Source organism: Ylistrum balloti, unplaced genomic scaffold (genome assembly GCF_031769215.1).
Source record: "Ylistrum balloti isolate Yb309-2 unplaced genomic scaffold, AGI_CSIRO_Ybal_v1 Utg370676, whole genome shotgun sequence".
NCBI lineage: Eukaryota > Metazoa > Mollusca > Bivalvia > Pectinida > Pectinidae > Ylistrum > Ylistrum balloti.
The window spans coordinates 321,878-339,813 of NW_026782408.1; the positions used below are offsets into that span (position 1 = coordinate 321,878).

General features: G+C 35.5%; 1 protein-coding gene across 3 annotated transcripts in view; it reads right to left on the reverse strand.

The window, feature by feature from the left end:
* Positions 1-17,936, reverse strand: part of LOC132557470 (peripheral plasma membrane protein CASK-like) — a 261,926-nt gene that overhangs the window by 188,875 nt on the left and 55,115 nt on the right. The gene's annotated exons all lie outside the window — the stretch shown is intronic.

Here is a 17,936-nt window from a genome sequence, read left to right on the forward strand (position 1 = left end):
AATACTGGACCTCTACATTCTGAAGAGCAAGTTACTGACCTCTAGTCCATTATGTTCTGTAGAGCAAGTTACTGAACTCTAGTCCATGATGTTCTGTAGAGCAAGTTACTGGACCTCTAGTCCATGATGTTCTGTAGAGCAAGTTACTGGACCTCTAGTCCATGATGTTCTGTAGAGAAAGTTACTGGACCTCTAGTCCATGATGTTCTGTAGAGCAAAATACTGGACCTCTACATTCTGAAGAGCAAGTTACTGACCTCTAGACCATGATGTTCTGTAGAGCATGTACTCGATATCTAGTCCATGATGTTCTGTAGAGCAAGTTACAGGACCTCTAGACCATGATGTTCTGTAGAGCAAGTTACTGGACCTCTAGTCCCTGACATTCTGTAGAGCAAGTTACTGAACTCTAGTCCATGATATTCTGTAGAGCAAGTTACTGAACTCTAGTCCATGATGTTCTGTAGAGCAAGTTACTGGACCTCTAGTCCCTGACATTCTGTAGAGCAAGTTACTGAACTCTAGTCCATGATGTTCTGTAGAGCAAGTTACTGAACTCTAGTCCATGATGTTCTGTAGAGCAAGGTACTGGACCTCTAGTCCATGATGTTCTGTAGAGCAAGGTTCTAAGACCTCTAGTCCATGATGTTCTGTAGAGCAAGGTTCTGGACCTCTAGTCCATGATGTTCTGTAGAGCAAATACTGGACCTCTAGTCCATGATGTTCTGTAGAGCAAGGTACTGGACCTCTAGTCCATGATGTTCTGTAGAGCAAGTTACTGGACCTCCAGTCCATGATGTTCTGTAGAGCAAGTTACTGGACCTCTAGTCCATGATGTTCTGTAGAGCAAGGTACTGGACCTCTAGTCCATGATGTTCTGTAGAGCAAGTTACTGGACCTCCAGTCCATGATGTTCTGTAGAGCAAGTTACTGAACTCTAGTCCATGATGTTCTGTAGAGCAAGTTACTGAACTCTAGTCCATGATGTTCTGTAGAGCAAGTTACTGAACTCTAGTCCATGATGTTCTGTAGAGCAAGTTACTGAACTCTAGTCCATGATGTTCTGTAGAGCAAGGTACTGGACCTCTAGTCCATGATGTTCTGTAGAGCAAGGTACTGGACCTCTAGTCCATGATGTTCTGTAGAGCAAGGTACTGGACCTCTAGTCCATGATGTTCTGTAGAACAAGGTTCTGGACCTCTAGACCATGATGTTCTGTAGAGCAAGGTACTGGACCTCCAGTCCATGATGTTCTGTAGAGCAAGTTACTGAACTCTAGTCCATGATGTTCTGTAGAGCAAGTTACTGGACCTCTAGTCCATGATGTTCTGCAGAACAAAATACTGGACTTCTAATACACAAACTTCTGTAGAGCTAAATACTGGACCTCTACATTCTGATGAGCAAGTTACTGAACCTCTAGTCCTTGATGTTCTGTAGAGCAAGTTACTAGACCTCTAGACCATGACAATCTGTAGAGCAAGTTACTGGACCTCTAGTCCATGATGTTCTGTAGAGCATGTACTGGACATCTAGTCCATGATGTTCCGTAGAGCAAGTTACTGGACCTCTAGTCCATGATGTTCTGTAGAGCAAGGTACTGGACCTCTAGTCCATGATGTTTTGTAGAGCGAGTATACTTGACCTCTAGTCCCTGACATTCTGTAGAGCAAGTTACTGGACCTCTAGTCCATGACATTCTGTAGAGCAAGTTACTGGACCTCCAGTCCATGACATTCTGTAGAGCAAGCTACTGGACCTCTAGTCCATGATGTTCTGTAGAGCAAGGTACTGGACCTCTAGTCCATGATGTTCTGTAGAACAAGGTTCTGGACCTCTAGACCATGATGTTCTGTAGAGCAAGGTACTAGACCTCTAGTCCATGATGTTCTGTAGAGCAAGGTACTAGACCTCTAGTCCATGATGTTCTGTAGAGCAAGGTACTAGACCTCTAGTCGATGATGGTCTTTAAAGCAAGATACTGGACCTCTAGTCCATGATGTTCTTTAAAGCAAGATACTGGACCTCCAGTCCATGATGTTCTGTAGAGCAAGTTACTGGACCTCTAGTCCATGACATTCTGTAGAGCAAGTTACTGGACCTCTAGTCCACAACGTTCTGTAGAGCAAGTTACTGGACCTCTAGTCCATGATGTTCTGTAGAGCAAGGTACTAGACCTCTAGACCATGATGTTCTTTAAAGCAAGGTACTGTCTCCAGTTTCACAAATTTTCCTTAACTTAAGGAAATCTTAACTACCATAGAAAACCATTATGTAAGTTAAGGAAAAACTTAGCTTTAAGGAACTTCCTTCAATTATGTGATGTTTTATAATTGGGATTTATAATTTAATGAAAATTCCTTAAGACAAGGAAGATATATTAAAATGGAGTCTTGATAACCAGTAAAATAGCAAAAATCACTCTCTCATACAGCTAATTTCATTGAAATAACATAGCAACTAATTAGGTGATGGTGGATTTCCTGCTGACAAAATAAATTAACAACATGGTGTGTTAAGTGAGCAGAGCAGATCACACCAAACTTATAGGGAGACATTGATTTTACCACCACTGCTAACATCCGACTTCCATACAAAAACTATCTCTTACAATCACACGGTCAGGCTAGACGAACCTGACAAGCTACCATGAAGTTGGTAAATACAAGATATTTCTTAATGATCAGTTCAATGATCAAACTTTAAGTCTAGTGTCCCTCTTCACACTAAAGAGAAAGTGATCTTTTAATAGAAAAGCATAAAATCTGTTGTACAAATATTATGTCATTTTTTGGTGTGTAAGTGTGACGGGGGGACACATACATCAACTACCGAGACATTCTGAGGTAAGAATTCACAGAGACAAATCTCTCTTATTTTTCATTTATAATTTATCATTCTTATCTCGTTATCCTATATCTATCCATCAATAAGTCTATACTTGGTAATAAGCCCACATATACCTATTAATGTTCATCAGATCTCCAACCTAGCTTATTTTATCATCCTGTATAACTGTATATATTAACTGATATTCAGTATAAATAAATAATTTTTCATTGTCCTGAAATGAGCCTTGGCATCAAGTCAAAAATTCTGTACCAATGGCAGGATAGATACTGTAACACTGCTAAACCATTCAATCTGCAACAATGAATCAATCTCCATATGTAATTGTATTTGGTAAATTTATGAATTTATGAAGATAGAAAAATTTTAATCAACAAGGTATGTAAACAACTGTAATAATATTATACATTTTCTGTGGGGCTCAGTTTTTATATGTTTTTTGGGGGGTTTTAATTTTTTTTTTTTTTTTTTTTTGTGAAGGGGGGGGGGGGGGGGGGGGGGGGGGGAAGGTTCTTTTCTTTTTTATTTCAATTAAGTGTTATTCCGTGGACACCTGATTTTATGAATAACTATATCACAATAAATCTACTTGCACTAATTCAAGAATTAAGAGTAACGACAAAAACAATGAATATAACTCACAACAAAAATGAAGAATTATACAGCATAACCTGTCAGTATATTGTGCAGATATATTTCTAAAATGTTTACTGTCAAACATATTCCTATTTCATGACCTTATAATTTGGTCAAGGTCAAACCTAAAACAACATGAAAAATAATACCACTTGCACTTCAGACTAAGTTGTATTGGTATTATTCCCTTACACCTGATCTATATCATAAGATTGTCCAATCAATTTTGCTTGAAAAGCTTATTCGTCATTCTATTGTCCTTAAAAGCTACAGGCCAAATACCAATATTTTATGTACATAACCATATACCTCCCTAAGTAAGTTCAGTATTAAGGTATGGAAAGGGCTTTTTAGTTTACTACTTTTAGATCAAAATTTATGACTCTACAAAAAATGAAGAAGGGGGCTTATTTTCGGGCATATCATTTGTAGTCAAACAAGAAACTTCAAAACAAGTTTTCAGAATTTAAGGATGTGACCCAAAGCAAAAGCCATTTAAGGTAATTTACATGAAAAATTAAGCAATACAATTAAAACAACATATAACATATTAGTAATATAGATCTTTAGAACGAAGATTCCAACATCAACTTACTTATCTTGTGACCCGAATATTTTTGGGGTCAAGGTCATCTTTTTCAACAAAGCTCCCTCCCAGTTACCAATTAAGCATATATTTCACCATTTCTTGTTTAAGAATTTTTGCTGACTCTAGAAACGGCCAACTTTTTAGGTGTGCAGCTGGGTTTAATTTTCGGTTATCAACCAGTTGTAAAGACAACTTCAGATATACACATGCCTATAAAGAATGTATGCTTCAGTTTCACAAACACCCAAGAGTTGAGACGGCTGATTTTGGCATACGTACAAGTAATACATCAATAAATGAATGTGAGATAGTCTGATGTGAATACGGAGTAAATTTTAAATAAACAAGTTTTCAAATAATTCACATAAATGTTATGTCATACATCATGACACTGACTTTAAATACATTGTAATGACTAGTTGTAACACAAAGGTGGCACCTCCAGCTGTGTTTAGTTGGCATGTTCACAATGCTGCAGTAGAAGCAAGGAAAGAATTTAAACAAAGTAGCATGAAATCACGCATTCGATAAGTATAATCCCATAATTACTTTAAATATAATCCTTAGCTTTAATAGATCAAAGATATTCAAATATGTTCAAGCAGTCTTAGTGCTTGTTCCTGTAATGAAAATAATTCATTAAGTGGTTGTTAAAATTCTTTTGAATGTAAATTTCACTGCTTTCACATGGGAATTATAATACTGTCATCCAGTTGATTGACGGAAATCAGTGTTTTTGGAATCTCTCGCCTGACATCATCCCTTCTAGTTAGCCTCTTGTTTGTTTTAGTGTGAAGCACACCATATAGCATTTCTAGTGAGGGCACATTACAGTTGAACATGGCAAGACATCTCGTGGGACTACGAAACCAAGGCTAAAAATATCTCGCCACTTTGGGTTTGCTGTGACAGACAGATACACTCGCACACTCATAGCCAACTTCTGCAGCTTCCTTCCATTCCAATTTGTCAGCGATTATTAAATCACAAACTGTTATTTCAAATAATCACCGAAAATCAATATGACACTGCTAACTTTAATAGGATGTTCAATTCAATTAGACTTGATGAGATGACATTTCGCTGTCTTCAGTTTTCTTAAACACCATTAGGTTTTCTATTGCTTTGTCAACCTCAGGCAAATACACTTTACAGTTCAGTGAAGCTAGATGTATTTTTCTTTTTATATATTTTTTTTCTATTATAGAATAATGATAACTATTATTATTATCAATGTCTCATCTGAAATTTAGAAACATGATTTTTTTTTCACAGCCATTACAAGAAAACCCTCATAATCAATTATATCAGATCTCACCTGAGTTTCTGTTTCCCTTTTCTATCTTTAAAATCTCGAGACTTTGGTGCTCTTGATTTTAAAATTTGTGAAAAGTTTCGTAAAAAAACATATCAAATTAATACAAATTTAAGATTTTCTTGTCCACATCAAAGTTAAAGTGGTTTCAATTACACAGTTACGGTTCCATTAGCCACTATGCAATCTGATCTGTGAGTGTGTGACATCATCTCATTACCAACACTTAAAGTCACAATGGTTTTATCACATCATGCACCTGATGTCCACTGAATTCACCCATGCTGTAATTTTGCTTATGTGTCATAAGTGTAATATGACCTGGAGCATTTTTCATTGGCTGAATCAACAAAAAAAATTATTGTGATGTCATAATGGTGCAACAAAATGGCTGTCTCCATCATACATTAAAAAGTTAAACCTTCTATTAAAATGTTTTGTAAAATTTCTTATAAAATAAAAAACTTAAACATTATATATGTCTTATACTTAAAAACATTACATAGGTATATTATTCACTGAAAAAAAACCAATGCAGTTATGTGATCTATATGAAAACCATGACTGTTCATGTAAACACAATCTGTAAAATAACCCTTCAGTTATCTGAAATGATAACAATCAGAAGTAGGTATCACAAAAGTCTATAAGAGGTTTGGTCATATGTATTATTCTTGATATCAAAACCAGAAGAAGAAAAGGCAGAAGATTTCCAGCAAAGGGGCATAACCTCACACCTCCATAGAGATAGATTGACAAATGCAAGCACAACTTTGAGAGTACAGTATATAGGTTACACAGGACACAGTCTTTGTAATGACAAGTCAAACTTCTCTCCTTGCGATGATTTTGTAATGATAATTCAAGTCAAACTACTACCTGATGATGCCTATGACATCCTACCACATTAGCTAGCAACATAGATCTTGATAGGTCTACAAAGGTCATTAATTTTCTCAATGGGAATGTTGCAAATCAAACAGTGTTGCAATTTTAATCTGTCATAAAATACCGACACAAAATCAATAATAAACCGAGGTACAGTACAAAATAGTCATAGATCCAAACGTTTCAGAGACCATAGATCCAAACCTTTCAGAGACCATAGATCCAAACGTTTCAGAGACCATAGATCCCAATCAAACGACAGTATCTGAGAAATCGGAAGTTTCTACAAGACAGCTATCATATTCAAACTAAGAGCTGTTCAGAGACTGGTATCTGAACTGAACTTTCATCCAGAAATATTCCTACCTGGACTTAATCCATTCACATGCTCAGCACAACTTTAATGTGAATCCACATGCCACCATCAAATACTGCATATTCAGAAGTTGCATACAAAAATGTTTCATAAATACGGTGTTTCCTTCATGGTTATTATATCCCAGACGTGAAAAAACTACATCGTAAAGTTACTGATAATGGTACGACAGAAGGGAACCGTACTGGGAGTTTTCCATATTACCGCTAATGAATAAGTTACAAATGCAAAAACTACATTGTGTCTATAGCTCCCTCGGGAACCACAATGTTGTTGGTTTTGTCAGAGTAACCATCACATATGTAAATGTCAACATTATCATGCTAAATGCATTTCAAAGGCAATAGTACTGGAATCTATGGTGTCCCACCACAGGACTACTCACAAGCTAATCACATAAAAACATGTTTCACCACAGGTCCAAACTACTCACATAAAAACATGTTTCACCACAGGTCCAAACTACTCACATAAAAATATGTTTCACCATAGGTCCAAACTACTCACATAAACAATATGTTTCACCACAGGTCCAAGCTACTCACATAAACAATATGTTTCACCACAGGTCCAAGCTACTCACATAAACAATATGTTTCACCACAGGTCCAAACTACTCACATAAAAATATGTTTCACCACAGGTCCAAACTACTCACATAAAAATATGTTTCACCACAGGTCCAAGCTACTCACATAAAAATATGTTTCACCACAGGTCCAAACTACTCACATAAAAACATGTTTCACCACAGGTCCAAGCTACTTTCATAAAAATATGTTTCACCACAGGTCCAAACTACTCACATAAAAATATGTTTCACCACAGGTCCAAACTACTCACATAAAAATATGTTTCACCACAGGTCCAAACTACTCACATAAAAATATGTTTCACCACAGGTCCAAGCTACTTTCATAAAAATATGTTTCACCACAGGTCCAAACTACTCACATAAAAACATGTTTCACCACAGGTCCAAACTCCTCACATAAAAATATGTTTCACCACAGGTCCAAGCTACTCACATAAAAATATGTTTCACCACAGGTCCAAGCTACTCACATAAAAACATGTTTCACCACAGGTCCAAACTACTCACATAAAAATATGTTTCACCATAGGTCCAAGCTACTCACATAAAAATATGTTTCACCACAGGTCCAAGCTACTCACATAAAAATATGTTTCACCACAGGTCCAAGCTACTCACATAAAAATATGTTTCACCACAGGTCCAAGCTACTCACATAAAAATATGTTTCACCACAGGTCCAAGCTACTCACATAAAAATATGTTTCACCACAGGTCCAAGCTACTCACATAAAAATATGTTTCACCACAGGTCCAAGCTACTCACATAAAAATATGTTTCACCACAGGTCCAAACTACTCACATAAACAATATGTTTCACCACAGGTCCAAACTACTCACATAAACAATATGTTTCACCACAGGTCCAAGCTACTCACATAAAAATATGTTTCACCACAGGTCCAAGCTACTCACATAAAAATATGTTTCACCACAGGTCCAAGCTACTCACATAAAAATATGTTTCACCACAGGTCCAAGCTACTCACATAAAAATATGTTTCACCACAGGATCTAAACTACTCACATAAACAATATGTTTCACCACAGGTCCAAGCTACTCACATAAAAACATGTTTCACCACAGGTCCAAACTACTCACATAAAAATGTTTCACCACAGGTCCAAACTCCTCACATAAACGATATGTCTGGATACAACAATGCAATTACCCTTCATTAAAATGGTCAGATCACGATTCAAAACATGGACTTCACTGTTTTTCTTCCAGATGTGCAAACCTGCACATGCTTTCCTGGGTAAGCATGAATGATTGATACAAGGTACAAAGTTAAAATGCTCAACAACTTTTGTATAAATTGTTTTCTTTACTGATAAGAATCAGAAATACTGGAATAGTTTGCCAGGATTTTATTACAAGTCTGATATCAATGAAATGATACATCTATTATGTGTGACATGACATGGACCGAGATCATTTAAAAATTTTAAAAACATTTATGCATTGTGTTGATACACTGAAACATTTAAGGACAATAGAGTCATAAATTTAAGTTCTTATCAACTTAAATAACTCCATCACGAGGGGTTTGTCACAGAAATTCTGCCTCAAAGTCAATGGGTGGGCTTATTATAGAACACTGAATGTTGGCAACAAAGGTGGGCTTATAACAGGACATGGACTCATGGCAAGTCGCAATGATGAGAACCTTTCTTTTCAGAGTGCAATTAGGGCTGTTTATTATAAACTATGTATTATCATGGTATGTTACATTTGGCAGGAAATCCCTATCAATGATTCCCAAGCCATTTTAATATGTCTCTTTCAAGGTTTTTTTACCTATAACTTAAGCATTAAATGTATAGGACAACAGCAAATGTCTGGTAATAAAACCCACCTACATCTATTGCAGTTTGATTACAAACACTATATCATTGTTCTGTGATAAGCCTACCCCAGTCAGAGTCTGGTTACAGTGGACACCAAGACTTAACAAGATAACTATGATACTCCAGCAGGGCCACACCCATGCTTCAGATCCAAACAAGGCCAGAATGCCTGCTCCTGTAGGTTTAGAGTGTGACTTAACTTTGTTTCCCTTGCTGCGCCTTTCTGTATTCAATTGATAAAGTTGAATCCACAAAAATTCATTGGTTCCAGTTTCTAGTAAATAACTTTCAAGTTGAAGAAAAGCACCAAATGTTTTAACATCTTATCTTAAGGCCTGTTACTGACCTGGCTTCAATAGAATCTGTACAGAACTACAGAAGTCCTGTTGCCACTGAAGTGAATAATTTATATAAAGCTTTTTCATTAGTAGAAAACCAGCTTCCTGCTTATTTTCATTCACAAAAGATAGTGGAATTGTTTACTTCATTAGGCATATGCAACAGCAATACAGAGGAATTCATCATCACCAGAATTTCGTTACATGACTTTTTCATCAGAGCCACTGAAGGGAACTTCTCGGCATTTGACATCAAAGACCTGTACAGAGGGTATATATTGAAAATTGCAATAAAAGATAAGATGACAGCTTGCCCCATAGGGATTTTATCTTGAATTAGTACCATAGAAAGGGTAGACAACTTCACTCTTGAACCAAAATAGCCAGCAACGAAGGTATGGACAAACTTATTCCATATTGAATAACCTTAAGGTTTGACCGTGTCCTGTAACTCTAAGTCCATGTTTCTATATGGTTCTGCCCCACAGTGACCTAGAAACATATACAATTGTTTCCTATGATGATTGGTTTTCTATCACTTAACAGCTATCGACAGCTAGGGACCGTCTTATGATGAGGGGTTGTGATAACTAAGTCAGTAGATCATTGGCCTACGAAACCTCAAGAGAAATCTGTGGTATGAGGTTCAACACTCCCTATGCATGGCTGTTTGCATTTCTCAGAAAGCTGAGGAGAAGTAGACAGGTCTGTGCTAACTCGGTTGTGTGTCCCTTGGAAAGACTGAATGTATGTGATGGGCCTCCTGCATGTTGTTCAGGGAGGTAACCATCATCTAATGATACAAGGATACTTCACTTTACAATGACCCTGACCAATTAGTTAAGGTGGGTGAAGCATACAGAAAATGTTTCTTTTAATAGATAAATACACATAAGGTATATGGTATCTATGACATTTCACTTTAATGAGAATAATTTGCCTTGATTGCTTCAATGTCCAGTGGAGTAAAAACTGGTGTTTCTACGAATTTTTCCCTGTTTCTCCAAGCATTCATCCCTTTTTCTACCTGCTAAAATGGAAATACGAAATAAAAGAAAAAAGATTTCCTTGACATAACTCTTTGTATTAAAGTTGACTCCAAGGAATCGTGACTATTAGTTTAAAACCAGGAATGGTTTCAGTCGTTTCCTTTCTCAGCAACTTGTTTCTATTTTTAACTTGTACGCCTAATCCTGTTTTACACATCCTCGTAATACTTCAGTGTTTATCACCGTCCTTCACAGTTGTCTTTCCCATGTATCAGCAATTAGTCATTCATGTAATTAGCACTCTCTAAAAACTGTTAACTCGTAGTTCATTGATAACAACCTCTAAGACTGGAAAATTCACCAAGAAGCACTAACCTCTAATAAGCATTTACTATGCTGTCTAGAAACCTGGTTTCAGGTTTTGCACATTTCTTTTCCATTTTCAAGACATGTTTTGGACAGAACTAATTGGTCTTGTTGATTCATCCTCGTCAAGTGATGTAGATAGTAAATATCAGTGTTAATTAGGTATCTAATACATTATATACCATTATGGACTTGGTACTTGGTTAATATCACAAAGCAATTAAAAAGTTCATAACTGTTTTATCATACAATACAGAACATTTTCGTCAGGTTGGTTCGGCTACGCTTATGGTTTTACTATTTGCTAACAGTCATTTCGGCACTTGTCAGCATGTCCGAAATTGACGCTATTCCACGACAACTCGTACACATATCACACCTTTGTGTACATGCTTTACTGGTCATTTGTCTGAGGAAGGTGACAGTGTACGGATCGTACTGCTCACCGAAACGTCACATATTAAAATTCCTGATTGTGTATAAAGAATCTTTACATAATGTTTTATCATACACATCATGAAAGGCGGTAAAGTGCATTTTCTTTTTCTGTGCAGGAGAAGTAGACACACCATTTGACTCCATGTTTTCAGGTCATCATTGCGGTAATAGGAGCCTGAATATTAGGGTATTTCCACAGTCTATTTTTAGTGATGCCGGATATTAACCATTTGATATCAGAATTTAACAAAAGTCGTAAGGGATTATTCTGATAACAGAAAGTATACAGCCATATTGTATAATAATATATCATAAAGTTTCCACTGTATTGTTACAGCCGACCACTAGATAGTCAACCTGTCTATAAAGGTCCTCGCTATGTAACAAATACCTGTCTATAAAGGCCAATACTACCCAACAAGAATCATCTATAAAGGTCACTCCTATAAATGTCTTTAAAGGTCACATAAAATACCTGTCTATAACAGTCACCTCTATAAAACAAACACCTGTCTATAAAGGTCACATAACATACATAGTAAATGCATGTCTAGAACAGTCACCTCTATAAAACAAATACCTGTCTATAGAGGTCACATAAAATACATAGTAAATGTGTGTCTATACCAGTCACCTCTATAAAACAAATACCTGTCTATAAAGGTCATCTCTTTAAAACGAATACCTGTCTATAAAGGTCCCCTGTATATAATAAAAACTTGTATATGAATTTGACCTTAAAACACATAGTAAATGCATGTCTATAACAGTCACCTCTTTAAAACAAATACCTGTCTATAAAGGTCATCTCTATAAAACGAATACCTGTATATATATAAAAATCTTGTATATGAATTTGACCTTAAAACACATAGTAAATGCATGTCTATAACAGTCACCTCTATAAAAAAAATACCTGTCTATAAAGGTCATCTCTATAAAACGAATACCTGTCTATAAAGGTCCCCTGTATATAATGAAATCTTGTATATGAATTTGACCTCAAAACACATAGTAAATGCGTGTCTATAACAGTCACCTCTATAAAAAAAATACCTGTCTATAAAGGTCATCTCTATAAAACAAGTACCTGTCTATAAAGGTCATCTCTATAAAACAAATACCTGTCTATAAAGGTCATCTCTAAAAAACAAATACCTGTCTATAAAGGTCATCTCTTTACAATTAACAACCGTCTATAAAAATCATCTCTCTGAAATAAATATGACTGTAAGTCATTCTCAAGTAACAAAGAAAGTTACTTCTATAATATCAGATTCAACACATAGCATAACTCCCATTGGACGGCAAAAACCTATTGTATTTTCAACCAAAATTTAAGCCCCATCTCCCATATCTGCCAACTCCTTCTCATATTTATTTGTCTGCATATTGGTTTATGGAAGCTGCAAATTTTTCACAAGATTTAAATAGATTCAATGACATTTAGCACCAGTAATCACCAAAAGATTAATCAGTCAAAATTCTTCTCTTTTTTTTTCACACTTCAAAACTTACAACAAAATACGAGAATACCCTGATTAAAGCAAGATAGACATCACTTAACAGGAACACACAACATACAGAAGTTGTATATTATTCACATGCATATCAAAGAAATTCCGATGACAATGACCTGACTGGTGATTTGGACGAATCCACGACTCTAACATATCTGACAGAAATAGTGAATTGTATATAGATCCGGAGGGAATAACCTTATGACATATTAACAGAAGTATTAATCGAGGCCTGCGAGTTCCAAGTCGATTCTGAGCTGAGCTGTGTAAGATTACACATCAAATCCACACTTGCAGGGCCTACTTCCCCTGGCCTTACATACTTATTGATTCTCCTTTCATCTGCCAGTGTTTCCACTACTCTGTCATTACACATAGCTATTTCATTAGGTAAATGGACAAATCCACAATATGCTTCATTAGCCTGACGAAAAATCAACTCATCACTTTTTCATGTCGACACCTCATGAAAATATGATTAGGTCTAAATTTCTGTCAAACATTTTTCAGTTTTTTATAATTACAGTTAGACACGAATTCAAATGTACATCAGTATTTCTATTTCATAATTCTCCCCCCCCCCCCCCCCCCCCCCCCCCCCCCCCCCCCCCCCAAAAAAATTTTTTTTTTTTTTTCAATTTTAGGCTTCAAATTGCCTCTTTTTCTTAATGCTTGTGAATAATTGTACCAATCATTGAAACAGTCTTGTTGATAAAACCTTCCATGACTAACACTAAGACACAGGCAAACAAGAGTGATCTCCCCTTTTTCTCTTTCAGAAAAAAGTCCATTTTTTTAAAAAATAATTTTCTAAATTAATTCAGTTTCAATCAATAGCACTTCTCAAAATTTTTAAAACATGACATTATTGTAAGTGCAAGTTTATACAAAAACACTCAAGCATGACTGAAGTTAACAATTTATTGATGATTGTAAACATGTTGTTATATGTACATGGAAAACATAATTTTTTGGCGCAAACAGGGGCAACTCACTCATAAGCACCTAATAAAATAAGTTAACAAGCTTGACTCTGCGACATCAGAGAAGCACAGTGAAGAAGGCAATCGGCTAGACTCCATATAAGAGAAGTACTTGACTCTGAAGAGATTCGGCTCAAAGAGAAGTGACTTGACTCTGTGACTTGCTATGTATACGGAGTAGCTGCCTTCAAAAACTAAGTTAACAAGCTTGACTCTGCGACATCAGAGAAGCACAGTGAAGAAGGCAATCGGCTAGACTCCATATAAGAGAAGTACTTGACTCTGAAGAGACTCGGCTCAAAGAGAAGTGACTTGACTCTGAGACTTACTCCGTATACGGAGTAGCTGCCTTGAAACGCGGGACAAACTTGACTCCTAAGGTAACCAATGAGAAGACCCTTGACTCTGTAATGATTCAGAGAAGTGACTTGACTCACATAACGTCCTTGGAGAAGCTTGACTAAACTTCTAAAGATAACTAAATATATGAAGTGATTGGGGGGGAAAAAATTCCGCAAGAATTTAGAAGCCAAAAATGAGCGAGTAATTCAGTGATATGAGCGAGTGCCCCCAAAAACATGACATTATTGTAAGTACAAGTTACACATGAACATAAGGAAATGTGTAAATTTAGAAACAATTGTTCTATAAGTGATAAAAAAAGAACATGTTGATGTTCATTCTCCTATTTTCATAAGTAAAATTATCTGAAGATGAACTCCAATGCTAAACAAAAGATTATGAGAAAACAAATGTCTTATAATGATCTTTTATACTATGTTTCCAATGCAAGGAGGCTAGAGAGCTTTTAAATGATCTAGTATACAATGTTTCCAATGCAAGGAGGCTAGAGAGCTTTTAAATGATCTAGTATACAATGTTTCCAATGCAAGGAGGCTAGAGAGCTTTTAAATGATCTAGTATACAATGTTTCCAATGTAATAAGGCTAGAGGGCTTTTAAATGATCTAGTATACAATGTTTCCAATGTAATAAGGCTAGAGGGCTTTTAAATGATCTAGTATACAATGTTTCCAATGTAATAAGGCTAGAGGGCTTTTAAATGATCTAGTATACAATGTTTCCAATGTAATAAGGCTAGAGGGCTTTTAAATGATCTAGTATACAATGTTTCCAATGTAATAAGGCTAGAGGGCTTTTAAATGATCTAGTATACAATGTTTCCAATGTAATAAGGCTAGAGGGCTTTTAAATGATCTATTATACTATGTTTGCAATGCAATAAGGCTAAGAGACTGTGACATCTATCTCAATACAGAGAGAGTTGCTTAATTACAGGACCTATAATAAAATCCAATTGGCAGCTCTCTGGGTGTACGATTATACAAAAGACACACAAGGAAATAGCACCATTTCACAACTTAGAGTGAGATACAGTAGAATTAAACAGCATTATACAGGCGTTTTGTCCTTCTTAGACTCATCAGTGATGCAGAGGGCCCTGAAATTTGAAGCCTAGGAGGGGACTAAGAAGAATCCGACGTGACCAAAAGAAAAGTCAAAATCTAGACGGGGAGGTGTGGCAGTCCTATAAATAGATAAATTCTGTAATTTTCATACATCAGATAACTTTAGAACAGCGTCAAGTACATGTGTATTTTCTGAACTGTGTCACTATTCGAGTGAATTTAAACATAGCAAGCTAGTCACAGCAAACCTCTGGGACTTAAAAGTTCACCAGCAGTATCTACCACCTGCTTTCTTAAAGATTGTACAAAAGACACACCAAGTGAAAAGCACCACTCACCAAAACATATATGGATGATGAGCTTATTTCCAGACAAGTGACTCTATTGTCAGATAAATATATACTGTACAGCCTTTTACTCTTTCAACTATATGAAAATTGAAGGCTGTTGGACTTTTTGTATTTGTGTCATGCGGTCTAGATATCTAACCAAGATACCACACAGACCAATAGACAGAAAAGGCAAAGAATCAAAAACTTCTTTACAAATATTGCTGGAGGAAATGAAAACTGTTAAAAACTTTATCAAATTAAGAGGCCTTGAATTAAAAAAACGTGAAAAAAAATGTAGAAACTTCATTCAAGAATTAGAATACACTGAGGATGCGGGAAGACAGAGAAATGAAGGAAGGGTTGGTGGGGCGGGGGGGCATATTTCATTACTTTATTCAACATGAATTTGATATACTGTAAAATTTTATATTTTTGTGGGACTCAATTTTTCAATTTTTGTGGTTTTTCAAAAAAAAATCCTATTTCATTAACATTTGATTTTCTGAATAAATAAAAACTTAATAAGTCTACTTACATTAATAAATTTGTGGATTAAATGCATCCAAACAACATAACAAAAAATAAAACTACCACAAAAATAATTGATTTTACAGTAAACACCAACAAATGGGGCCTTCTGCGTTTTTCGTAATTAATCAATTTACTATGACACAACACCCTACCGAAGGACATACATTGAAACTCTTCTGATACAAGTACAGCCTTTAAACAAATACATCAACATTACTTCGACGACAGAAACAAATAAGAAAAGAATGGGTGTATTGTACGATGCAACGTTTCTTGAAATATTTGTACAAAATCAATCATTATTCCCTCACAGGAGTCATTTGTATGTCTCATAACTCAACATGTTTTTATATTCTTTTTCTGCTGATCGTGGTATTCCCTCAAACAGAAATACAATATCTCATTCTGTTTCTATAGAATTGAAACGACTTTTTAAAATTATTCAACACTTCATAATTATCCAGTGTGCAAAGTTACTGCTTACACATTACCTCGAACTAAAAGTCAAGGGCAGGCTTATTACGGGACAATGAAATGGTTATGGAATAGAAATAGGCTTTGTATCATAAATACAGCTGATATTTTTATCTTTTTTTTTTATTTGATCAAAAACATGTGTCCATACAATTCTCTATTTAGAGCTGAAAGGAGAGAGACAAAATATTGTTTTAAATATTTCATTGGGAAAGAGGTCTTAGAGTGACATTAGATCTCAAGATACTGACAATGAGGACATTTCCATGTTTATCTACGATGTGGCAACCATGACATTATGAACAGCCATGTGGGAATATGAGTAAGACGTCAGTCACAGTTGGACAAATGCCTCATCTATAATATCATCTGTCAACTAGGAAGCATTGCCATGGCAACAAATGAGTTCCTTCATATCTTCTGAGATCTGGAGTAAAAGGCTTCAATACATTAAAGAAAGAGAAACGGTTGTCATGGAAATTTAATCAACCAAATGCATGTATGGAAGAGAAAAAAAAAGTCGCCACACATTTAATTTGGAAACATTAAATTTCAGAACAATTATTTCCCAGAAAATGGGAAATAGATTTTTCCCCCTTTCAGGTAATAATTCAAAATTAAATTAAACATTGAAGCAACAGAGAAAACTAGAGGTTTGGTTTTTCTACAATTTTTTCTAATGATTTCAGAAAAACCTCATTTTAATTAAACCATATCTAATTTTAAGTGACAAATTCCATTTCCGGTATATAAACAAACATTTTTTAACAAAATATTTTCTACAGGTTAAGATATACTGAATAGAAAGATCTTTAATCAAGGCCAGTTAAAAATGTGTTTTTTCAATGACTACATTGTCACTTTTCATCAGACAAATGACCAGTGTGAAGTGTTTAAGAACTGAGGTACAAGATGATAATGAAATCATAGGACTTTTCGGCCTGTGATTTCATTACCATCTAGTGTACCGCAATGCATATACAACAAAACTTATTCAAACCATGAAACTAAGATTTGTACAAATTGTATATATATCCCACATATGTGATTGATGCCACCATCTTTCATTTCTAATTAACACTGTTGGATGAACCTGAAGATCAAAAGGGGAAAATCTTGCTATTAAAACCAATTATGATATTTCCTCCAAGTGCAAGCACTCAGAAACAAAGGGAGATAACTTACTATCCAAACACCATATCAACATTCCCTCTGAAGTGGTTGGACTTTACAATCAACAGAGAACCCAGAAACAAAGGGAGATAACTTACAATTTCAATTACTATATATAACGTGACCTCTGAGCTGATCAGAATATGCAATCAACTGAGAACTCAAAAACAAAGGGAGATAACTTACAATTTCAATTACTATATATAATGTGATCTCTGAGCTCATCAGAATATACAATCAACCGAGCACTTAAAAACAAAGG